The sequence below is a fragment of the Schistocerca piceifrons genome, chromosome 1 (genome assembly GCF_021461385.2).
Source record: "Schistocerca piceifrons isolate TAMUIC-IGC-003096 chromosome 1, iqSchPice1.1, whole genome shotgun sequence".
NCBI lineage: Eukaryota > Metazoa > Arthropoda > Insecta > Orthoptera > Acrididae > Schistocerca > Schistocerca piceifrons.
This window is the reverse complement of record NC_060138.1, coordinates 54,186,804-54,212,897: the sequence shown is the minus strand read 5'-3', so window position 1 is coordinate 54,212,897 and position 26,094 is coordinate 54,186,804.

The window sequence follows — 26,094 nt, the reverse complement described above, 5'->3', positions numbered from 1 at the left end:
GTTTCTGGACGATGACGTCACAGTGGTATACAACAACGGACGTAAACACAAGGACGCTTGCAGTCTTTCATGGAAGCCGTTCCAGAAAAAGTGTGTGCCGAATCTCAGTCATCGCTGCATGAAGGAACCTGTAAAATAATTTTAATATATCTTTTATTTTTCACTCCAAGTTGGACATTTTTACAGTATGACTGATTTCTGTCTCTCTGGATCACCTTAAGATCTATGTTGTTACGTCAGCAACTCGTCGTGTCTGGATCAGAGCAACAAATTAGTATCCCAATGTGCGGTTGTGATACAGACACGATAAATTGATAACGCGAGGTTCTGAGACAGTAATGACAAGTGATCCAGGGAATCTTAAACTAGTCAGACTGTAAAAAATAAATGTGCAGCTGGGACTGAAAGATAAACGATGTAGTAAACTTAAGTATCAATATAGGAGCCTGAAGCCTAACTCCTGTTTCGCTTCATTTCTATTAGTTATTAACTGACAGTTTAGTGTCGTTCATTTTTATTCAATAAGTTTTCTCTTCTGCTATTGACATACCACGCCTGGTGATTGAAAAGTTGGACTCTTTTTTGTTTGACTTGTAGATCACACTCCGTTCCCTTCCTTCCGTTTCCATCATGGGGTGTTTGAGTTCGTGGAAGGGTGCATTCAGTAAATATAGAGAGTAGATTTGTACTAACTGACCCTCGTGATGAAACTCAACAAAGGAAAGCTTGCACCAAAGATGAACCAAGTTAGCTGAATAGAGGTCGCCACGTTGGTCACTGCTGAGGAGGATCTACCCCCTCCACAAGGTTCGAATCGAGGGCGGCTGTCGGTGCAGTTAGGGCATTTTTGGCAGACTGTAGTTGTGTCGAGGTCTTCACGTTATGGTAAACAGGAAGGTATTAGAATGTGTCATTTTGTCGTGCAGAATGGTAATAACGTTTCTTCCAGAATCTGTTTAGGCAGAGTAACTTTTAATGCTGTTTTCACTATCATGGTTTTGCAGAATTAGGTGGTAAAAGTAGTCGATTTAATAGTGAGGCCATGTGTGGAATGAACCATCAGTTCGCGCTAGCCATTCAATTGAGGTACGGGTTGTCAATAATTCAGTGTGAAACCTGATCCTGTTGCCTAAATTTTGGTTCATTACGTTTAAAATTTCATTCCCGCTTGTCTTTGTATCCAGTACTCGGCCACAAGTCGGCACTATTTGTCGTGAACTTGCTTAGCTATGTTCAAATATCAACCTAGTGGACTTTTGATTGTGTTCAATAGTCATGATTCCAGACGTACCAATGGTATAATTTTATTGAGTTCTTGGTGTTACTTTGAGACTTGAGTGTGACGGAAAACTTCGCGCTGTGCGCCTTACGGCATTCTAATTTGGTTCAGCTAAGGTTTGCAAATCATCTCATTATGATAGAACCTCAGTCAATTCGCTATCTTTCCGCAAGAACCGAACAGGGCGGAAATTTTACTTCATCTGTGCCATTTCCTTTGTGAATTGTACACAACCATGTGGTTACGTCAGTGGTTACCTGATAGATGAAACAGGTTTCATTACTGTTTCCCTTTGATATTTAACGCACTTAAAAATTAAGTAAAGGAGTATGTGTTACAACTTCATGGCAGATTAAAACTGTGTGCCGGATCGAGACTCGAACTGGGGGTCTTTAACTTTGGCGGGCAGGTGCTCTTTCCCACTTGCCCACGAAAGTCAAAGGTCCCAAGTTCGAGTCTCGGTTCGGCACACAGTTTTAATCTGCCTGTAAGTTTCATATCAGCGCACACACCGCTGCAGAGTTAAAATCTCATTCTACACTCTGAATTAATTCAGTAACCTTCTGGGTGAGAATTTTATGTAATACTTTCGCGTTTCCTTGTGGATAGTATCCAACCACACGCTGATGCTTGCAGTGGTACTTTAGATTAACCCCCTCCCCCCAATAAGTGCAATGATATAAATTTTGTGGGAAAATATTCTTTATTTTAGCTGCTTTTCTTTGGCTTACGAGACGAGATTAACTCACTGTAAACAATTCTCGTTGGATAATTTCGTGGAGGAAGTTCACTAAATTTCGGTGTGATTGCGAAGTGAGTTCAACTGAAGTAACATTCCCGCCATTAGTGCCCAACCCGTACTGACCTTGGAATGAACATTAATATTGTTATATTCCATCTAAGTTCAAGTAAAGTCAAAGTTTAACAGTATTGTAATCCCCATGACAAATTTTCTTCCGTGTTACGATCCTTCCCCCTCCCCTTTCTGTCTACCAGTGTCAGATCTGTGTCCATGTGAATAGGCTTCGCTCTGTGCCCTCGTGTTGCTATCGAAATTACTGAGAATATAGCGCGGATTTACGTAAATCAACGAACGAGGGTTAAGTAGTTGCAAATTGTCGAGACAATACTTTCATAAACAGTTGTGAGCAGCCTTAGCTTAAATAATACTTTTTTAGCGTCCGTAGATAGCCGAGTTCGAAACTTTGGTTATATTCCTTACTACTCTGTATAGTTTGTGGTATACGCCGCATTTTGCATCAACCGCAAGCTCGTGAGTGTGAAGTGGGGTGCCTGTTGTATTGATAATGGTAATATTCATATTCCACCCCAAAGCCCACCAATAAATCACGCGTGACGATAGCTACGTTCATAAAGACGCCATATTTAAATACTGTTGCTTACATTGGTGCATCCTGTGGACACAAATGACGAAACACATTGTCAATTTACTGTTTCTTGCTTGAGTTTAAAATAAATCTGAATCTCCGTTACGATAAAAAATTTTCCGCTGCTACTCGCCGTCAGCAAATCTAAAGAAAATAAAATTCCCGATAGTTAGCATTCTTAACATTATTACTGAAAATTTTATGCAAATTAAGTGACAAAAGTCAACATCCGATAAAATGCAATCTACGACAACTTCAAAAGCAAATGGTACCGGCTCCAATACCGTATGTATAGTCCCATGGCCACTCGCCTGTAACGTTATCGGTTACAGTTTAAATTCATTTCCATGTCATATCTGTAGAAACTTTACAGTGACCCATACACTAAATAGATTATCGAGCTTGCTCAACAAAATAAAGTCAAGCTGTCAACTATGTCACCAAATGCACCGTAATGTAATGAGCACGCCTGTCAGTGAGCAAACATTCACTATTCTTAGAAAAAGGAAACAACAAGCGGAAAACTTTCATGTTGTCTTGCGGCTAAGGCGTCTGTTTCTGTTAAAAGACATTGCTGCTGAAGAGAGGGAACACACAACATTGTTGGAAACCACAGAAGGGTTGAAGAAAGGGGAACTGACTGAAGATAGATTCTAAATAATAAACGGAACACAGTAAAAGAGGAACTGGGATTCGCAGGGCGGGAATGGTCGCTAGTGATCTCAACTCACATGCGCCAGTGATCCTGAAGTATTTCTATGACCCTCCAACATCTCGTCATATGGGATCCATGAAACCTCTGGACTGAATCAGACGCCTTTAGGACTGGACAGGTTTCTTCGTATCAGTCAGACACTATGTAAGCCACTGTAAGAAATGGGAGCGGCACAGAAGATACGTGTCACTGTTATCTCTGGGGGTCTGGTAACATCCCCTGTTACAGCAGCGCCAATCCAGCGAATTGCAGCTGAATTCAGCGAACTGGAGTCAACGTCTTAGGGGGGGGGGGGGGGGGGTTCCCGAATTCTACAAAAGTCCGCAAATAGGAATCAATGGGTAATAGTCTGCACTGACTGCCCCACCGATTCTGCTGTCACAAAACCTGTGCCGAATACCGAAACTACAGAATTTGCAGTGTTCGTTGCAAAAGACGTCATTCTGTAGCACAGAGCACAACGTGTGTTGCTCTTTATTCGTGGCAATGTTTTACAGACGACTCTCGTATCAGAGATAAGGTCACGTTGCTACATCGCTTGCAGAGCGATAGCAGTATATCGTCCACAGATGAAGGACATCACCGAAGACTTTAATAAGATGTTGAGAGATATACTGTTGATGTCGAACTCATAGACTAAGATGCAACAGCCGTTGTGACACTTGAATTCAACACAAATGAAACTAGACGCCACAGGCTACACACTGTTCTTTCTGCTTTAGAGTCATGAGACCGAAACGTCACACCTGTTTCCTGTTTCAACTGCACTGTACTCTGGATGACGGCATGAAACATCCCATTACCAGTAGTGATGAACCAAGGCAGGTACCCACATGTAGATCATTTACATGCCGCAGGAAGTCCCACAGTACATAGCGCCAAGCACCAGTAGTGAGATACAGTCTGCGAGATTCGGTTTCGACTTTCACACCTGTGCATAGAGTGAAACTGTCGGAAATGCTACTAAAACGCTACTTTGGATTTTATCCCTCTCCAGGGGACACCGTCTCATCGTAGCACTGATCATGTAGGCAGAGAGTTACGCATGTTCATGTGAAGCTGAGGGTTATGCCTGCGGTAGGGTGGCTACTAGTAGGTCTCAACAAATGAACCAGACAAATTGTATTCCATTACATCCCATCTCTTTCCGCATTCCTTCGCATCATCCTTTTGCGTAAAAGCCTAGGACCCAACAGCAAAGCAGATGGAAGAGGAACATCTCACACCTACGATACCCAAGAATCATGTAGACAGTAGAGGTCACGTGAGATGAACTGACTGTAAAGGCGCTGCTTTACTGTCCCGAAGCTTGCGGCAGTTGGTTGCAATTCTCTTGTCTGAAATCAGATGTCTCATACATATGTGCCGTGATGAATGGTTCCAGAATCAGAGTGAGTGGGGTAATTCCTTGCAAGTTGTGTGAGTCACCGTAAACAAAATCAAGCGAATAGCAGATTATTCTGGCATTTTTCCTTAAAGGTCAGGGGTGATGGGACAGGGAGGGAGGTAGAAGGCTTGAGTGAGGCTGGAAGCTACTAGTCTGGACTTGAACCGCGATGACACATGTGTGATGGTCGCTGTCCTGCGAACCCAGGGGAATACTTAGGGATCCAGACCTGGATCTGCAATTGAGCGGGCCTGTTTAGGATAACTGCTGCCCACCCTCAACGGGCCACCTGACTGGGAATTTGCACAGGTTGTCACTGTAATAGGGGATTACAAGGACAAGGGAAATGATGTGGAAGGTTTAAGCCCCTTCAACTAATATCATTTATCCCTTTGACAGCAACATTTATTTCGTAAAGTAACAACAGGAAATATCGAGTTAATTTTCCATTTTATACCTACACATCTGAAAAGCGTTCAACATAGAGAATAACGTAGTGACCCGTTTAATGGAATCGAACAAGTTGAAGTATTTACGCTAGCAGAACAGGAATGGGGAAAACACGAGTCCGAAAACAGTTTATTGGACTCACCAAAACGAAACAATAATACAAAAGAAGAACAGACTCGATGCCAGGTGGAGAGATCACAATGGAACAATTCTACAATGTCAAGAGGTTCATCGACTACATCAACTCCACCCGCAAGAGCTCGGCCACCTAGAAGAGGCGTCTGGCCGTGGCTGCCGGGGTGACAGCACTCTACACTTCCGAGCGTTGTGTCGAACTACCCTTAGTCGGCAGTGCACCGCCCTCTAAAGGCGGATATATTTGCGATCACGTGCCTGGCGTATTAAAGTAGTTCCTGGGCTAGCTGCGACCTCCGGTGAAGGTGTTCTGCAGGCTCCGCAAACGGGTAGCGGTTCCTGGCTGCCGTTGGTGGAGACCTGGTGTTGTGTTGTGGCTGCCGGTAAATATTTGTGTGACGACATAGACGACGTAGGTATTCCTGGTGAATATACGCCCTGTGTTGTAGGCATCTCGTGTTGGTTGGACGTGAAGTAGGATGCCGACGCAGTAGGCGCTACAATGTATGTAGTGTGCGGCCACAACGAGAGATGCAAGAAGATTAGACTTTAACAATATTGGCCTTTAAAAAATTTTAATTAAAAAATTAAATAAACGAGGGAAAAATTAAAACTGAGCTCTAGATAAATATATGCAAGTGAACTGAAAACCAAGACATCAGGCAGACTCCCAAACCTAAATATTAACCAGCTAACAAGACATAACTGTTCATCTTTACTGTTCACCTCAAGGGTTTACAGCAAATAATCGTTTAGAGTAAAATTTCGAACAAAGTTACAGTATGCATTAAACAGGACAATAACGTTAAAAGGAAAATACCCTATGGAAAGGCAATTAAGCAGGCAAAGGTCTCTCGACGAACAGGAAAACTTCATTTACACTGCAAGTCAATTTACATAAGGTACACAACTTTGAAACGTCCCCATTTTGAAGAATTTATACATGACTGTGCTTTAACTGACACACAATATTTTTTAGCGCAACGCAATCTGACTTTCAATAATCCCTACAAAAGAATGGCCCTGACTAACATTAACCTATACGTTTCACAAATCACTTACCTCACAAAAATCTTCGTTACTCGAACTACTGCAATACAGCGAGCGCCACTACTGCCAGCTAAATAAAAGATTCAAACTACGGAAGGCACTAACTACTGATAGGCATAGTTAGCAAATGAAAGATTTTTATAGAGAACAAACACTGTATTTACCTTAATAGTCATATTATATATAGCAGTTCATGACAGTCTTACAAATTTCAAAACTCCGACATCTCTCTCCCCACATCCATCGCTGCTGGCGGCTCACCTCCAACTGCGCAACGCTACGCGCTGTTAACATCCAGCTGCCGCTGCCCAACACTACAATGGCAGACAACAATGCAAACTAGCCACAGACTGCACACAGCACAGCCAGTGATTTTCATACAGAGCGCTACGTAACGTTGCCAATAAGAAAACATAAACAGCCTACTTACATAGCCCCCATGCTCCCCACAAACAATTTTACAAATTGTTTTGGGCAGTGGCTAATAATGATTTGATAAAATTTTTCATAATTACAATAACAAAGATATCAAATGCACCCACTTGTTGATACACTGTTGGTCAAAAGCTAAAATTTTCTCACAGTCCATAAAGACAGTCCTGATCGCTCATCACAGTAAAATAGCAGTGTTTTTCTCAAAGTCTGAGAAGTAAAAGAAAATGCACACAGAAGTAGTGGATTTCCATACTGTCTTGAAGAAGTAGTGTTGTCCTTCCAATGGAAAGACAGTGCTGACTCTTGACATGCAGACAAGTAATGGGCCACAACAGAGCAAACCTACAGCAGAGTCAATCGAAGTTTTGAAGAGTATTGGTAGGTCATCACAGAGCAGACCCACTGTAGTCCTGGTAGAGATTACGGCATTGGTGGGCCACCAGAGGCGCAGACCCACTGCAGTCCTTGTAGAAATAATGGTGCTGGTGAGTCAGCAAAGACGCAGACCCACTGTAGTCCTTGTAGAGACGGCCAGCAGCAGTCTTACAAATTTCAAAACTCCGCCATCTCTCTCCCAACATCCATCACTGCTGGCGGCTCACCTCCAACTGCGCAACGCTACGCGCTGTTCACATCCAGCTGCCGCTGCCCAACAGTACGATGGCAGACAACAATGCAAACTAGCTACAGACTGCACACAGCACAGCCAGTGATTTTCATACCGAGCGCTACGTAACGTTGCCAATAAGAAAACATAAACAGCCTACATACAACTTGAGCACAGACAGTCAGGACAAACGACGGCGAACAAATAGCAAGCCGCTCTAGGAAATGCTCGAGTGCCGTCCACACAGCCAGGCCACGCAGGAAGAGGAGTGTACTCCCAGTAATTTAGATGGTGCTGTCAACAAAAACTGAACCTAGATGCCTCTCTGTTGCATACTACAACTGATAGTAATTGTTTAACCATGATTGCAGGTACAAAACATTCCCAATAAGATCAGGCGCCTGAGGAAATAAGCCTTGCTCAGAATTTGAGGTGTAAGAGAGAACAACTCAAAGGGAGCCGTAAATTCTTCCACGAAGCAATACGAAAAACAACTCGCTAACGTCTTTGAGCCCTGGCGATTTGGCGCCAGTCTTATTTTCTTCATGTATCGTTGAGATCGATTGTGGTTGAGGGAAGCTATCTTTGCGTTCCGCGTTTCTTATCTTGCGGCTTCGCAGGCGAAGAGATATAGTTGTTAGCCTTCGACGGGTAACCCTGCAGCTCTCGTGACACTCGCGGGGAGACGAGTGTCAAGGGCTGCCGAACAAGCGTGATGCCCGTTACACGGTGTCGTGTGATATTGATTGGGCATTTTGCCGACATGGGCAGCCTGGAGATACAAGTTCTGTGACTTCGCTGGGAAGAAAATTTTAAGGGAAGCGGTGAAGCTGTGGAACCAGCTCCCTTGTATTGTGTACCTGATATGGAGCAAGTCGTCGTAGTTGTTTGTTCACCGACGCACTCACAGATTTTAAACTTTATTATCATGGTGAGACTTTCACGTACGTTCACTTTTCATTAATCTATCTACTAAAATACGTCGTAGGGTCAGTATTGCCTCACTTGTTCCAACATTTCTACGGAATCCAAACTGATCTTCCCCGAGGACTAGTTGTTCCATTCGTCTCCAAAGAAGTCGTGTTAGTATTCTGCAGCCGTGAATTATTAAACTGGTAGTTCGGTAATTTTGACATCTGCCAACACCTTCTTTCTTTCTGATTGGTATTATTATATTATTCTTGAAGCCTGAGGGTATTTCGCCTGTCTCATACTTCTTGCTCAGCAGATCGTTGATCCTCTGCTGCCTTCACTATTTCATCTCTCAAAACTACTCATTCTTCTTCTACTGTATATCTTTCCCCCATTCTTGTCAATCGTTCCCTAATCTTCTCCCTAAAACTCTCTACAACCTTTGGTTCTGTCAGTTTATCCAGGTCACATCTACTTAAATTCCTAGATTCCTGCAGTTTCTTCAGTTTCAATGTACAGTTCATAACCAATAGAAGGTCAAAGTCGAACCTTGACAGCCGGCCAGTATGGCCGAGCGGTTCAAGGCGCTTCATTCTGGAACCGCGGGACCGCTACGGTCACAGGTTCGAAACCTGCCTCGGGCATGGATGTGAGTGATGTCCTTCGGTTACTTAGGTTTTAGTAGTTCTATGTTCTACGGGACTGATGACCTTAGATGTTAAGTCCTATAGTGCTCAGAGCCATTTGATTTCTGAACCTTGAGACGGTGCGGAAGAGTTCAGTTGGCCTAGTGAAATGGTGGCCGTTATTTGAAAATTATCTTAGTTTTACCCATGCTTTGTGTCTCTTGCAGTCAAATGATTTTATGTTGCCGATTTTAAAGTCCGTGTGTGAGTCAAATATTCTGCCGAGCGTTTGTTTCAGAGTTATTGGAATGTCTTTGTGACTCGGTCAGAAACTTTTGATTGTGCCAGCGCCTTGGCGGGGAGTGAAATGTCATCCGAGGTCTAGGCCCGGCAATGTTTAAGAACCTGGCCACTACTGGAGTTGTTCACATATCGCCCTCCAAAGTTTAGCATTTGTCTTCCTTTCAGTCAAGGCGGGTTAAACTGTAACCTGTCTGTATATGAACTTGTTTTCTTAAAGATTATGGACTGGCAGCTGGCTGAAACGTAACTGCATAGCATCTGCTGAGTTCCTTGTGCAGCCTTTTGTAGCAATTTTTTTCGCACGTCGAAGCACGTGAACATTCATTTTTTAAAGGTCAGTGTTTCTGTTGTAGTTTTATATTTATCTGGTTCTATCAAGTCATGTAATAGCACCTTAGCTTGTCACTAGCGTTCCAGTGTTATCAAGTCACCCTTTACCTATGATTGTTTTCATTATATCTATTATGAGGGAAGTCCTATATGTGAGTTTGGAGGTCGCAAGTTTTTAGTAACCTTGTTTTCTTAATTTGGAATTGTTTGTCGGCATACTGAGTACTTTGCGTTTCTGTATTTGCAATGCTTTATCTATTGGCTCGCCCACAATTTGTAATTGTCAATTTTTTTAATAGGGTTAATGTCAATAAACTGTCTTAATTATAAATTCTGACTGCCAACCTCGATTCCGTCCTTTTCCCTCTTTTATGGTATAAGATATGGTGTGTAAGAGTAGTACAATTACGGAATCACGTATCTTTTAGTAGCAGAGACAACAGGGAGGGAGGGGGGGATTCTTATCGTATCCTCTCCTGTGGTTAGTAGTCGTGGCTTAGTAATCTCCGAGCTTATCTCGGCATAACTTATTTACGGAAAGAGCAGGCTTCGTGCAGCGGTTGACATTCCCTTCGCCCCACCGACAGACGTCGGTAGCGAGGTAGGTGACTTGTTGTCGAATACCAAAACAGCTTTAAGTTATCTAGGTCGGACAATTGAATTTCTGGCATCTACTCAGCCGACGTATAAACAAACTTGTCACGTGCAGGCCCATTTAGCCCATTACTGTTATTGTTTATCGGATATCGCTTAAATAGATCATGATGCAATGGGTACTCTTCGTCAAAGGCTCGTTTTGCCGGAGGTTTGCAGTCACGCGCCGTGGCGCTTGCTTTAAGCGGGGGAGGTTTAAGTACTGATTCTGAGCCCGAAAATCTGAGTGAGATCACACGCGTTAAGTGTAACTAAGAATATTTGAGTTTATTTTCCAAGTTACCTAATCAAATTATGAATGTTTTGAAGTGTATTTCTGTCTTGTATATCGAAAATTTGAGCCAGATTAAATCCTTCATGTGATTGTTAGTCCGTCTCCAGATTCACGCTGATGCTTGCATGTTCCACAGTCTGTCGTATTAGCATTATTATATCCGATGGATCAGGGTGTGCTAAGTAGCATGATAGCCGAGGAATTGGGACAGTGATTCAAATGGTTCAAATGGCTCTGAGCAGTATGGGACTTAACATCTGTGGTCATCAGTCCCCCAGAACTTAGAGCTACTTAAACCTAACTAACCTAAGGGCATCACACAGATCCATGCCCGAGGCAGGATTCGAACCTGCGACCGTAGCAGTCGCCCGGTTCCGGACTGAGCGCCTAGAACCGCGAGACCACAGCGGTCGGCTGGGACAGTGGGGCACCAATGTGTAGTAACTCTATTAATACCATTCTAATTCAGTAGTGCGGCGTTTCTACCGTTGCCGTGCTGTCGATCATTTAGTACTGGATTGTCCGGTACTTAGAAGCCCTCGTTCAAATAGCTGACGCCAGAGGATGGGAAAAGGGGGTGAGTTTACTACCTGGCCAGTGATCTGTAAAGCCATTCAGGCGACGCATGTTCCGGTGCTCCCTTTTGTCTGTGCTAGGGTAGGACAGCAACCAGCGTGTGCATTGTTGGATTCGGGTAGTTCCGTATCCTTAGTTGATTATGACTGGTACATAGAATACAGATATTTGTCCAGGTTTTCATATGGCAGTCTCCGGTTCAGAGGTGTCGGGTAGCCGATGGGCCAGAGTTACTTCTAGTAGGGGAGGTGCGTGGGTGGTTGCATGTCGATAAACTCTCATGGCCTCATTGATTTTTCATAGCTAATAATTTGAGGGTCCCTTTGTTGCTCGGGTGTGATTTCATCCAGCATGCTGGTTTGGTATTCGATTATGCCGGCAGTGTCTTTTATTTTAAGTTTGCATCTCACCACCGTCTCTCATTGTATTCGTGCCAGCAGTCTTGTGCAGGGAATGTGAGCTATGTGCGCAATGAGCAGGTTGACACGGGTTGTCTTACGGCGCATCACGTGCAGGCTCTCAAACAGGTGTTGGGGCGCTATCCACACGTCTTATCGGATAAGTTGGAGGAGACAGAGATTCTTAAGTACCAATTAACTGACAGTGTGAGCGTCTGTCAGGCCCCTTATAGGGTGTCTCCACCGAAGATGAAGATGTTGAGAGCTAAAATAAATAAGATGCTACAAGAGGGGCTGATTAGACCATCATCTTCGCCCTATGCTTCGCCTGCATTTCTAGTGCCAAAATACTCGGTTAGCGATTTTCTGACGGTAGTTGATTATCGGAGGCTTAACATAAAAGTGGTGTTGGAGTCGGTTCCATTGCCCGATTTGCACAATTGCTTTACCTAGTTTGCTGGAGCTAATTTGTTCACCATCTTAGATGTCACTTAGGCATATTACCAGATCCCGCTTGCCAAGTCATCCAAGCCTGTGACAGCCTTTTGCACAGATTGGAATTTATTTGAGTTCAACCGGGTTTCTTCTGGGGTGGCCACTGGTGCGGCTGTGTTGTCCCGTTTGTGGAATGTGGTCTTAGGGGATTTGACGTTCGTCTGTGTCTACAACTATTTAGATGACGTAGTTATCTGCAGTCGCACCTTTGATGAACACCTTGTTCACCTGGAGCAGGTTTTCAGATGGTTGCGTTCGGCTGACCTCACTGTCAAACCATCTAAGATCACCTTGTGTAAACAACAGATTATTTTCTTAGGCCATGTCGTATCTGCAAAAGGCGTATGCATCGATCAGGGTAGAACCAAGGCCTTACGGGATTTTCCCTTGTGCAGAATAAGAAAGATGTCTCTCGCTTCATTGGCATGGCGAATTTCTTCCGTAAATTGATTGCCAATTTCGCCCATCTTGCAGTTCCCGTTAATGACCTTCGGAATAAGAATTGCGATTTCGTATGGGGAGAAAATCAGCAGCGAGCCTTTGCACAGATTAGGACTGCAATTACTAATCCCCTGTTGTTGGCTGTGCCAGACTTTAATAGTACGTTTGTGGTACTGACCGACGCCTGTCGTACTGGGTAGCGGCAGTTTTACTTCAAAAACTTAAAGGGGAGAGGCGACCTCTAGCTTATGCCTCAAACGACTGACTGCTCCTGAATCCAACTATTCTGTTACGAATCAGAGTCTCTGACCGTTGTTTTGCCTCGGAAAAGTTTTGTTTCTATTTGGAGCATAAATAATTAGTATTAGAGACGGACAACCAAGCATTAAGTTGGGTCTTGGCTAGGCCGAGGAAGACTGGCGGAATTGCACGTTGGGCAGTCCGTATATCTGCCTTCCGTTTTCAAGTCAGACGTATTAAAGGCTCGGATAATACAATGGCCGATGCTCTGAGTCGTTTGTTTACACCCGATTCCCAGGAAGGATAGGGGCAAGGCGAACAGGATAATAGTGTTGGGGCGATTTTGTCCGACCTTCCTGACCTGTTTGGTGGACTTATGGAGAAGCAGGCACAAGACCCGTGTTGTGGTCCGATTCGATAAAGGGTAATGGCTTGGGTTTCGGTGCCGGGTTATTGCCTCCGACAAGGCGTACTGTGTAATCATGGTAGTGGCGATCAACAATGGAGGGTGTGTTTGCCAATTGAGTTAGTACCGATGGTCTTCCGGTATTATCACGATTCTGTTCTTGGCGGCCATTTGGGCCTGTATAAGGCCTTTGCCAGGATCTGAGAACATTTTGTGTGGCCCTCTCCTTATCGCGACACTGGGCAGTGTGATCTCTGCAAAAGAACGAAGCCTGATTCCGGGGTGTCTCGTGGGCTTCTACACTCGCAGCGGGTGCAATATCCCCTCGATACAGTTTTTATCGACAATGTTGGACCGTTTCCCCGGACAAAGACAGGCAACCGTTACATCTTGGGTGTAGTGGATGCTTTCTCCCGGTTTACATGGGTGCTTCCTACTCGGGGAGTCACTGCGGAAATCGTCACCCAACAGTTGTCGAAGGTTGTCATTGGTAAGCGACAATGCACCCGCCTTTCTGTCTAGTGTGTTTAAGGGCTTCTGCTTCAATCAGGATATTAGACATATTACCACCACGCCGTATTATCCTAAGGCAACATTTGCCGAACGAGTTAATAGGAATTTAAAAACAGCCCTAACCATCTAATATGCCACGTCACCTGGGTAGATGGGATATTACCTTGCCCTGGCTCAATGAGGCGTTTAATACGGCCAAACATGAGGCAACCAGGATGACACCCGCGGCGTTAATGTTTGCCTATACCATTAATTCTCCGTTGTCAAACTTGTGGAGTACAAACGACCTCTTACCAACGTCCATCACCCCTCAGAGCCTACGTGAGCATTGGAAAAGGGCTAGACGGAATATCCGGGCAGCCCACCGGCGACGGCAGCTTCGATTTAACAAGCGTCGTAGACCATTTTCGGCAGAGATTGGGGACCTGGTTTTTATCCGTAACACGGCGGCTCCGTCTAGCCAAGAAACTTGTCGCATCTGTAAAAACGTGAGCCCGGTTAACTTGGACGTAAGGGAAATCGCGTCGGGCAGGCTGTTTAGGGTACATCTCAGCCAGGTTAAGCTGGGGTGAGTAGGGAGGGTCTGTCCCACCCCTGGGCGGTGTCCTCTCGCTTAGGAGGGCGAGGTTGGGCCGTGGCGAGAAGACTCCAGTCTCATTTTGTTCATGTATCGTTGAGATCGATTGTGTTTGAGGTAAGCTATCTTTGTTTTTCGCGTGTCTTATCTTGCGGCTTCGCAGGCAAAGCGATCAGGTTGTTAGCCTTCGACGGGGTTCCCTGAAGCTCTCGTGACATTCGCGGGGAGATGAGTGTCAAGGCCTGCCGAACACGCGTGATGTCCGTTACACGTTGTCGTGTGAAATTGGTTGGGCATTTTGATGACGTGGGCAGTTTGGAGATACAAGTTCTGTGACATCGCTGGGAACAAAATTTGAAGGGAAGGAGTGAAGGTGTGAAACCCGCTCCCCTGTATTGTGTACCTAGTATGGAGTAAGTCGTCGTAATTGTTTGTTCACCGACGCAATCAGAGATTTTAAACTTTATTATTATGGTGAGACTTTCATGTTGTCGTGGTCTTCAGTCCAGAGACTGGTTTCATGCAGCTCCCAATGCTACTCTATCCTGTGCAAGCTTCTTCATGTCCCATTACCTACTGCAACCATCTAATACGCCCGGTCACTCGTAGATGGGATATTACCTTGCTCTGGCCTCAGAACATGTCCTACCAACTGATCTCCTCTTATTGTCAAGTTGTGCCATAAATTTCTCTTCTCTCCAATTCTATTCAACACCTCCTCATTAGTTATGTGATCAACCCATCTAATCTTTAGAATTCCTCTGTAATACCATATTTCGAAAGCTTGGAGTTACAAGTTATGTGACTTCGCTGGGAACAAAATTTCATGGGAAGCTGTGAAGCTGTGGAACCTACTCCCTCGTACTGTGTACCTGATATGCGGTAAGTCGTTGTAATTGTTTGTCCACCGTCGCTCTCAGAGATTTTAAACTGTATTGTTATTGTGAGACTTTCATAGTCGAACCTTAAGACGGAGCGGAAGAGTTCAGTTGGCCTTGATAAATAACAATTTAATAATTTTCTCAGTTTTAGTGGTGTTTTGTGTCTCTTGAAGCCAAATGATTTTATGTGGCCGATTTTAAGGTCCGTGTGTGAGTTAAAGGTTCTGCCGAGTGTTTGTTTCAGAGTTATTGGAATGTCTTTGCGACGTGGGCATAATATTTTGACTGTGCCAGCGCCTTCGCGGGGAGTGAAATGTCATCCAAGGTCTAGGCCCGGCAGTGTTTAAGAACCTGGCCACTACTGGAGTTGTTCACATATCGCCCTCCAAAGTTTAGTATTTGTCTGCCTTTCCGTCAAGGCGGGTTAAGCTGGTAGATAATAAACGTAACCTCTTTGTATATGAACTGGTTTCCTTAAATATTAGGGACTGGCAACTGGCCAAACTTTAAACTGCATAGCATCTGCCGAGTTACTGGGAAGTCCTATAAGGGAGTTTGGAGTTCTCAAGTTGTTGGTAACCCTGTTTTCTTAATTTGGAATTGTTTCTTGAAGTACTGAGTACGTTGTGTTTCTAACTGTATTTGCAAAGCTTTATCTAGTAGCTCGGCCAAAATTTGCAACTGTCAATTTTTGTAAAAGGGTTAATGTCAATAAACCGTCTTCATTATAAATTGTGACTGCCAACTATGATCCCATCCCAGGTAGAGCACTTGCCCGCGAAAGGCAAAGGTCCCGAGTTCGAGTCTCGGTCGGGCACACAGTTTTAATCTGCCAGGAAGTTTCATATCAGCGCACACTCCGCTGAAGAGTGAAAATCTCATTCTGGAAACATAGGCGTGTTTGACGACTCAATGAATATAAACACGAGCATCTGCTCAGTGGCTTGCGAAGAGGGAAATCGGAGCAACTAGATAAGCAGAGCATGAGCCTACCAAACATTTTGCCTTCTACCCATTCCTGGCGAAGAAGAAAGAAGGACGACCCAGAAAAGACGTCGAGTCGATCCGCACCGCGTCTCCATTGTTCGATGCACTGCCGCTGACCCCAGCTCTACACTGCGCGAAAACTACACGTAAACTGCCTGCACTGTGCTGTTCCAAGACCTCCCTCGACGCCACTCTAAGGCCGCTTTTGAAGCCTATGCATAGCATCGTTAACTGCACAAGGAAGAAATACGCAACATCTGGTGAAACATCAGCTAGCAGCTATCGATAGTAGGAAGGTGAAATGAGCCGCCATGGCTCAGTCATTCTAAATTTGTGGAAGAAAACTAAGGTAGAACAATATAACTATTGAAAATTATAATATAGAGTGACAGGACTCTTCTGGAGTTAAATGGTTATAGAGCAGGAAGAAGAACAGTTCTCATCACCCACGAGCTAGCTAGATTAGTTGCACATGTTGCTGTCTCAAGTGAAACGAGACTGTCAAGTGAGTGACACATTAGTGAGGTTAGCACCGGGTGCCTCGAGCTTTCAAAAGAAAGGGTGGAGTAGAATCACTCAAAGTAGTGAAACAACACCGGTTAATCCATTTTCCTGTCAAAGGAAGATTAACGACCAATCTAATTCTACTCGCTGAAGATGGCTTTGTCATCCTCGTCTCTGCCTATACTCTAAGTTTAGATGATGAGGTCGATACAAAGTGTGCTGGCGTAAGCTGTCGCTAGCACACTGGTCGGCAGAGATGTATCAAGGAGATCGAGAGTAGGCACAGGATCAGGAGCGCCTATCAGGAGAGAGCCCAAAGACAGACTAGCAAGCAACAAGCCGCCAACGTCCTTTCGACCGCAAGTATTTAGATTGCCGCCGCTGGCCCGAGGGTCTCAGTCTCAGTCTCAGTTACTAACTCACTCCCTCATTCATTAGCTCAGTCAGTTACTAGTGCAGTCGCACAGTCACATACTCAGTCACTGACACACCATTCACTCTTCAGTTTGGCGTCTGTCATTCATTGCATAGCTAACGTGGATTAATACTGAAGAGCTTGTACCACAACACGTGGACGCTTTTAAAGTTAAATAGCTTCCTGTTTATGTAAATAAATAACCCTGTTAATACACATGTGCCGTTATTTTGTACAAAGAGGATACTGGCCACCAAACAACATCCTCTCCCTTGATTCCTATAGTACAAGACTCAACACAAAGAATCATTTCTACCAGCAACTGGGCAATATTCTTTTCAAGATATCAATTGAGGTTAATTCCTCGTTACTGGGCGACTTCAGCTGAAGAGTTGGAAGAGAGAATCGTGTCTGCGGAAAGATCATGTGTAATCAACATTTGGGAAACTGTAATGCAAATGGTCTGCTACTTCTGGGTCTCTGTGATGAGCAGTAGCTTTTCGTCACTAACACGATTTGCCACTTACCTAATGGTTACAAGATCATATGGATGCATTCACGCTCCATACACTGGCATCTCACTGACTATGGCATCACTCGTCAGTGTGACAAGAAAGAAGCCCATATCACAATAACAGCTCAAAACGTCGATGATTACTGAACTGATCACAGGATGCCGACTAGCACCGGCCGGGGTGGCCGAGCGGTTCTAGGCGCTACAGTCTGGAAGTGCGACCGCAACGGTCGCAGGTTCGAATCCTGTCTCGGGAATGGATTTGTGTGATGTCCTTAGGTTAGTTAGGTTTAAGTAGTTCTAGGTTCTAGGGGACTCATGACCTCAGAAGTTAAGTCCCATAGTGCTCAGAGCCATTTGATCCATTTTTTTTTTTTTTGCTAGCTATTTAAAGATCGTCGTACACTGTAAACCGCGATCCTATTTCAGAAATCCTTCCAAAGACCTATAGACCGAATCTGCTCGCTCTTTCCTGCAAGACATACTTATTGACCGACTTAGCAATGTCCCAGTTAACAAAAAAGATGTTCAACAGGAATGGTCAAAAAAAAAAGAAATACGTCAAGAAGGCTGCAGATGAGTTATTGGTTTTAATACAAGAAGAAAAATGACTTTTTAGATGACAACAATGAAGTGATTAAGAACCTCGTGACCTATCATTTGCTAAAGAGCCATCATCCAAGTGAAATGAAACACACTTTCAAGACCTCAAGCAGAAATGTCATACTGAAGTAAGAACAATCAGGAACAACTGGTGGCAACAAAAACCCAAGGAACTCTATAGTCTGTCAGAGGTCATGGACTTGCAGAGTTTTAATGCTGGAATAAAAGAAATAAATGGTCCTGTTCGTTGCTCGTCAGCAACCCTTAAAGTTGCTGGCAGCACAACCATCCAAACTGACACTCAGGGCACCTTGAACCGCTGGGAAGTGCATTTCAGGTCACTTATAAACCGTAGTTCTGCTGCTGCCGAAGTCTTTCTCGAACATGTCGCACAACACCCAACACAACATAGGTTGGCAGTCCCATCGACACTGCAAGAATGCAGGAAGGCTGAACAGGATCTCCCTCGAGATCATTCATAAAGGTGGTTTGCCTCCAAAATCAAGTCTCTTTTTGTTTCTTCTATTGTGGGAAACCTGTAAGGTACCAGCTGATATGAAGAACTCCATAGTCTTCATCACCCTTAAAAAGGCGACTGAAGCATAGGTGCTAACTACGGTGGTGTAATCTGTTCCCCATAGATGGTAGAAGTTTTACTAGAATTCGGTTAAATCGCCTCCAAATTCATTCTGAGAGTGTACTTCCTGAATCTCTGTACGGATTTCGCCCATCTAGGGAAACTGTTGATATGATCTTCTGTACGCGGCACCTACAGGGGAAATGCACGGAACAACACAAGGCTTCAGCATTTGCGTTTTATGACGTAGAAAAAGCCTTTTATACAGTGGTCATATAAGGTCTTAAAGTGTTTTCGGTGCCCTAAACACTTTGTTCAACTGATTCAGGCTTTCCATGCCGACATGCCTGGGCAAGTGGTATCCCGAATGAAATATCTGTCAGATTTCCTATTACTAATGGACTCAAACAAGGATGTGTACTAGCGCAAACGCTGTTTGCTCTGTACCTAGCAACCATACATTATGAGACATTGTCTGTAAAAAATGCCGGAATAGAACTCAAATACAGATTTCACGAAAGGCTATTTACTCAGTCCAGGCTGAACTCTAAAAGGTTCACAAGTTTCACCAAGGTAACTGAACTACAGTACGCTGACGACAATGCTTCTCCAGCTCACACAACCGCAAGGCTGTACCTGCCTGTAAACTGTTTCAGTACTACATATTAACGGTTTGGCCTGACCATCGACATTTGAAAATCGAGGGTACTAGAACAGCCAGCTCCTGGAACTTCGTTTCTGGGTCTCAGTATCTCTATTTCCAGCACCTCTGGGGGCATGCCGCACTTGTTGCTTTTGGATACCTCGTACATGAGGTATTTCTGAATAAAGAGCTGACACTATGCAACAGACTGATGGTGTATTGAGCACTTGTTGGTTGTACCCTGCTCTGCCGTTGCGGAACTTAGACACTATATCACCGAGTCAACCAACAAAAGCTTTGATTCGTCATGAACATGAAACGGGATAACTTCGTATCAAACACTTTGCAAAAGATGTATAGTATACAAGCCAACGCTGTTGGTCACCAACTCAGATGGACTCTGTATGTCCAGCGAATGGAAACAACAGACTACCTCGACAAATTTTATCTAATGAAGTGAGCGGAGATAGGAGGTCCAGTGGTGATCATCTGTGGCGCTCCAAGGACCCATTCAAGAAGAGTCTGAACAGTCTAAACATAGAATCAAGTAATTGGTGCGCCGCAACTGATCCAAATAATTGGTGCGCCGCATCAGAAAATCGTAAACATCGGCACGCAACTGCTTTACCTGCTGTCTTACATTTTGAACATAAACATCGGACCCATTCAAGAAGAATCTGAACAGTCTAAACATAGAATGAAGTAATTGGTGCGCCGAAACTGATCCAAGTAATTGGTGCGCCGCATCAGAAGATCGTAAGCATCGGCGCGCAACTTCTTTAGCTGCTGTCTTATATATTTAGCATAAACATCGGAGGGAGGTATAGGTAAAAGATGGAAACTTCCCCAGGCCCCGTCACGCCCTCCACCCTCTGTTGCATCTATTATAAGTTTGGTCTGCTAAACCACCATTGGCATCTATCTCCATACCTGAACTGCGATTCAGTAATGGAAATTTCTGGAGAAAAATGAAGTCTAGGGTACGAATATCAGTGTACAATGACGACGGACCTTATCTTATACATCAGCGCTTGTTGGACGACATATATGAAGTCGATGACTGTGGCCTATCAACAAGAAGAGGGAAGTTCAAAAATATAGTCCTGGTGCAGTCCAGAAGTGCATATCGACGATGAGAGGTGCAAAGAAACTCATGATCCACTGGTCGATTGTGAACCTTGGACAATAGGAGACGCATTGTGTGCTCATCACAGTGGAAAGAATGTAACAATACGACCAAACGCGAGGATCCACCAGCGCCGCTGTACGGAGGATGATTGGCAAGATCTTTATCCAGGATGCTTCAACAGTCTGCTCCAATAAGAAATTCTGAAACACTAGTTAACTCTTCCGCAAGAGAGAGAGAGCAATCCTACAACGTGTGTCGCATGCATGCAGGCGTGCATAATGGCTAATTTCGATAAGTGGCATGCTACAGGCCATCGGTTCAAACACGATTTCCTGCAGTTAAACTTTATTTAGTATTTTATATTTCTGGAAGGTCCTTGAATGTCTTATGTTTATAATGATAGTATATTCTGAAATATTCGACGTGTGTATAAATAAGTGCACTCTCCATCCACGAAGTCAGTTCCATCCTGGTTGTACGTTGTCGTCAGTAACAAATGTGCTCTCAGTTCCACGTGCTGTGCCTCTGTTATGACACCTGGCCTTTGGATTTGGATTTCATTGTGGTTTCAGCTTGACAATATTCACAGCGAAATCTAAAGTTCATCATTCATAAAACTATTGTGAGCTGTACCTTAGAAATCGTTACACAGTTTTAAACAATAAAATTGCAACAAAGATTGAAGCTCACAGTTGCCTAAAACAAATAAATAACGGCATAAATTCAATAAGAGCTATCACTGAAAGCCATACGAAACAATGAAGTCCCCAACTACATTCAAAGTCCATGGCTCACCTTCATGAAACTATTCCTAGTCCCGGACTATTTCCCTGAATTCATCCCACGGCCACCAAAATAATCTAATGCCCACGAACACTGCCAAAAGCCCTGAGGCTCCTTGCCACCTCAAATACTCACCAACCTCTAAGTAGAACTCTCACCGTTAAGAACAGGAGCTCGGCTCTGCATATCTCTGTATGGAATTCATCATTACTCCTACCCAAGTCAGAAACTGATGAAGTGACCATCATTCAAATTTTAACTCTGAATTTCACAAATACCTACTACACAGGCTAAATACCCATGGTCAGTCGCAACCTCATAAAGAAACAGTGGTACATGACCTCAGTCACAACGAGTCAGTACATAAATATCTCGGCAAATCTGCCGCTGTAACGTCTTCCTAATCAAAGTTTGAAGGTCAAATTCATTGCAAACATCGAGTTACGGTTAGCTATAAAGTTCTGCTGTTATAATAGTCGAGAGGTATGAAAAGAAAGCAATGATTTAGAAGGAGGTGAGACAGGGTTGTAGCCAATCATCGAAGCTATTCAGTCTGTACATTGAGCAAGCAACAAAGAACACCAAAGAAAAATTTGGATAAGGAATTAAAGTTGAGGAAGAATAAACTAAAATTTTATTTTGGAAGATGACATTGTAATTCTGTCACAAGCACCAAAAGACTTGGAAGATCAGCTCAACGGAATGGATAGTGTGTTGAAAGATGGGTATGAGATGAACACCAACAAACGCAAAAGAATCATGACGGAATGTAGTCGAATTAGATGATGCTGAGGCAATTTGATTAGAAAGCGAGACACTTAAAAGTAGTAGGTGAATTTTGCTGTTTTGGAAGTAAAATAACACGTAATGGACGGCGTAAAGACGATATAAAATGCAGACCGGCAATGGCAAGAAATGCGTTACTAAGAAAAGAAATTCAACTTCCAATACAGATGTAAGCGGTAGGAAGTATTTTCTGGAAGTATTTGCACGGAACGTTGAATGTATAGAAGTGAAACATATACGATAAACAGTTTAGACAAGAAGAGAATAGAAGCTTTTGAAATGTGGTGCTATAGAAGAATACTGAAGATTCGATAGGTAGATCATATTACTGATGAGGAAGAAATGAATAAAAGTGTGGCACAGCCTGCCTATAAAAAGGGGTCAGTTGACAGGACACGTTCTGTGATATCTAAGGATCGGCAATTCAGTATTGCATGGAAGTGTGGGGGGTAAAAATCGTAGAAGGAGACCTAGAGATGAACGAAGTAAGCTGATTGAGAAGGACGTAATTCACAGATGAAGAGGTTTACTCAGGGTAGAGTAGCATGTACAGCAGCATCAGACCAGTCTTCGGACTGAAAGCAACACACATACAAGAGACAGCTACAGAACAGAACCATGCAATGGAATATGTTGTATCATGAACTCGGATATCCATGTTGATCTTACAATCAGTGTTCCTGCAGACGAATTAGAAGTTATGTCACTAGTTATATCACTAAATACATAAAATTATTTCAGATACAAAAAAGCAAACTGAAAAAAAAGTAAGAAATACAGAACGTGAAACAATCAGAAAGAAATTCCAAAATGAAAACAACATTATTACTAAAGCAGACAAAGGAAACATAGTAGTTCTTATGCCCAAATAGCAATGCATTGACAAAACACAAGAGTTCATTTCACAAATAATATTAAAAAACTGAAATCAGACCCAACAAACAGATTTCAGGCCAAGGTAAAAAATATGTTAAAAATATAGACTACACACTGGATGACAGAGAAAAAGGTAAACTAATACAGAACAATCATACAGCACCCAACCTCCAATGCCAACCAAAGATCCATAAACCGAATATCCCAGTAAGACCCACTGCAAACTTCAAAAAGCTTCCACCTACAAACTTGCAGGATACATGTTGAAATTACCAACAGAAACTTGTAAAATAGAAGATGATAGAACTATAAAGAGCAGTTGACAGTTAATACAACTTATAAAAGATGAAAAAATTCCAGACACAACTACTCAACTCTCTTTTGATATAGAAAACATGTACTCTAACATTCCAATAGCAGAAACAATGAATATCATACAACAAAACCTGAAGGACCGTAGCCAGCTACCAGATGAACACATCAAAGAAATACACAAGTTGCTGGAACTGGTAACTAAACAGAACTACTTTCATTTCAATAATGAATACTATTTGCAGGAAGATGGGTTACCAATGGAATCCCCAGTATCAGGTGCCCTAACAAACACTTTCATAAACCATATAGAAAACTTAATTTTCAAAAATTTTATCAAAAAGAATTACAACATACTTTATTGTACCAGATACATGGATGACATCCTTTGCTTAGTAGATGAACCTCAGGTATAAATTGACCAGTTGCATTCAGACATAAACACAATACACAGAAAGATGAGATTCACAATGGAAAAAGAACAGAACAGCCAAATAAACTTTATAGATATTACCATTAAACAAGAAAGCAATCAGTATAGCTTTTAAATTTACTGTGAACCTACAACAACTGACACAATCAGACCTCTAATCACCCACACTCACAGAGTCAGCACTTAGATACATGCTTTGTAGACTCAACACAGTACCACTCAGCACAGAAAATTACCAGAAAGAAGTAAATATCACCACACAAACAGCAACAAACAATGGGTACAATAGGGAACAATTCACCAAATTAAACAAAAAAATTAAAAAACAAATACAGTCAGTGTACACAGTACACAAACACCCACAAACAATAGTACAACAAAACACTACACAAACAGGCACAAACAGTGACAGAACAATAACAAAACAAGAAACAAGATTCAAGATGGTACACAATGTCATACAAGCACAAACTCACACAAATAATAACAAATATTTTCAAAAGAGAAGGGATAAACATAACATTCAATGCAAAGGTACATTCCAAAAATAACAAAAAACGCAGATATCTACCAAAAAGCAGGAATTTCCCAACTACAGTGCAACACATACGATGGAAGGTATATAGGACAAACCAGCAGAACATTTGACACCCAGTACAAAGAACATATCAGGGTGTGGAAATATGGAGCATGCCACTCAAATTTTGCAGAACATTTGAGAGATAATACCCAAGAACCTACTACAAGAGAAAATGGTATGAAAATAATTAGAATAAATCATGAAAGACATCTCCTAACATTACAGGAAAATTATCATATATACAACACAAAGGCTGAAAAGAAACAACTACTAAATGACCAATTAAATATGACTTTCAACTCACTGTTTACACTGGTTCATCATGTAGTAGACAGATATCCCAACAAATGATTACACATCAGATTCCTCTAGTAAGTATATACAGAAAAATATGGTAATAACAATTATTTTTATTTTTTTACGAATAAATAAATGAATAAAAATAGCAAAAAAGTTAAATACATAATTTTATTTTATTAAAAAAATAAGAAATTTCTCTCGTTCTTTAACACACACACTCACACACATATATATTCACAAAACAGTTGAACGCAGAAAACGAAGAATGTTAGTAACACTTAGGAAAACAAGAGGATCTCCATATTAACAAGATGGCAGTCACAGTGAAGTGTAACGTAAACAGGGAACTGAAAGTGAACTATAAGATGTCCACCTGGTTGCCAGATGAGAAAAAGCAGTTTGCTTAGATGCAGTGAATTAGAAGTTACCTGTAAGTACCTCTCCATTTCATAAAAAGTTGAGGAACTGTTTTTAAATATATACCATAACCTATGTGTAAAACGGACAAATCATGTAATATTTCAGGACACCCACGGAAGATGCCTTGTAAAAAAGGCGAAACGCGTCTTGGTGCATTAATAAAAATAAAAATTTCGATGTGCAGCATGTAAAAAAGGCATTGTCTGTGAAACAACTGCAATTTATATACAGCTGTGGCAAAAATGGCCACTACAAGAAACGTGTTATGTCACGGTTTGCATGTAACTAATAACATTGTTTACAATTATGTATTGTCTTGTTCGAACGCTTAAGTTGCGTGTTGTAACAGCGGTCATATTAAGCTTTCATATGGCATATTACATGTGAAAATTATGGTAGGTTAATTTGATACAGTTTCTAATCGCCATAATTAATGTCAAGTACTTAGATTTCCTTTAAATTTCCTAATCTGATTCTTCAGAAACACCTGCTTTAATTTGATTACATTCCATTGCCTTTTTTTCACCTTCGTTGAGGATCATCGTATAACCAGTTTCCAAGACTTAATTCCATTTAGATGCTTCTCCAAGTTCACTGCTAATTTTGAGAGAATTACTACATCATCGTCATAGCTTTATTTCTTATCTCTGAATCTTAACTCCCTCCCCAAATTTCCTCTTATTTCCTTTACTGCTAGCTCAATATACAGATATCGTGGATAAGCCTTAGCACTGTGTCACTCTCTTCCCTCTCATATTCTTCGACTCCTACAACTGCAGCCTCTACAAGATTTAGACAAATTTTCACTCCCTGTGTTTTATCGTACGAGGTGAAGAATTGTATGTGGCCCCTCGGCCTCTGCTTCGCTACTTGGCACACTCTATCAATCTCTGTTTTCAGACGTCTGTATTCTTCTTTACCCGTGTCATTTACTGCATTTTTATATTTCCGAGTTTCGTTCGTTACAGCGATTATCCCATGCTTGTCCAAGGATTTCTACTGGGCTATGTCTTTTTGCCTATCTTATCCCCTGTCTCGCTCACTATTTCATCTCTGAATGATAACCATTCGGCTTCACTGTGTCCTTTACACCTGTTTTAATCAATCTTTGACCAGTGCTCTGTCTGAAATTCTTAGCAGTCTCTGGCTCCTTCACCAGA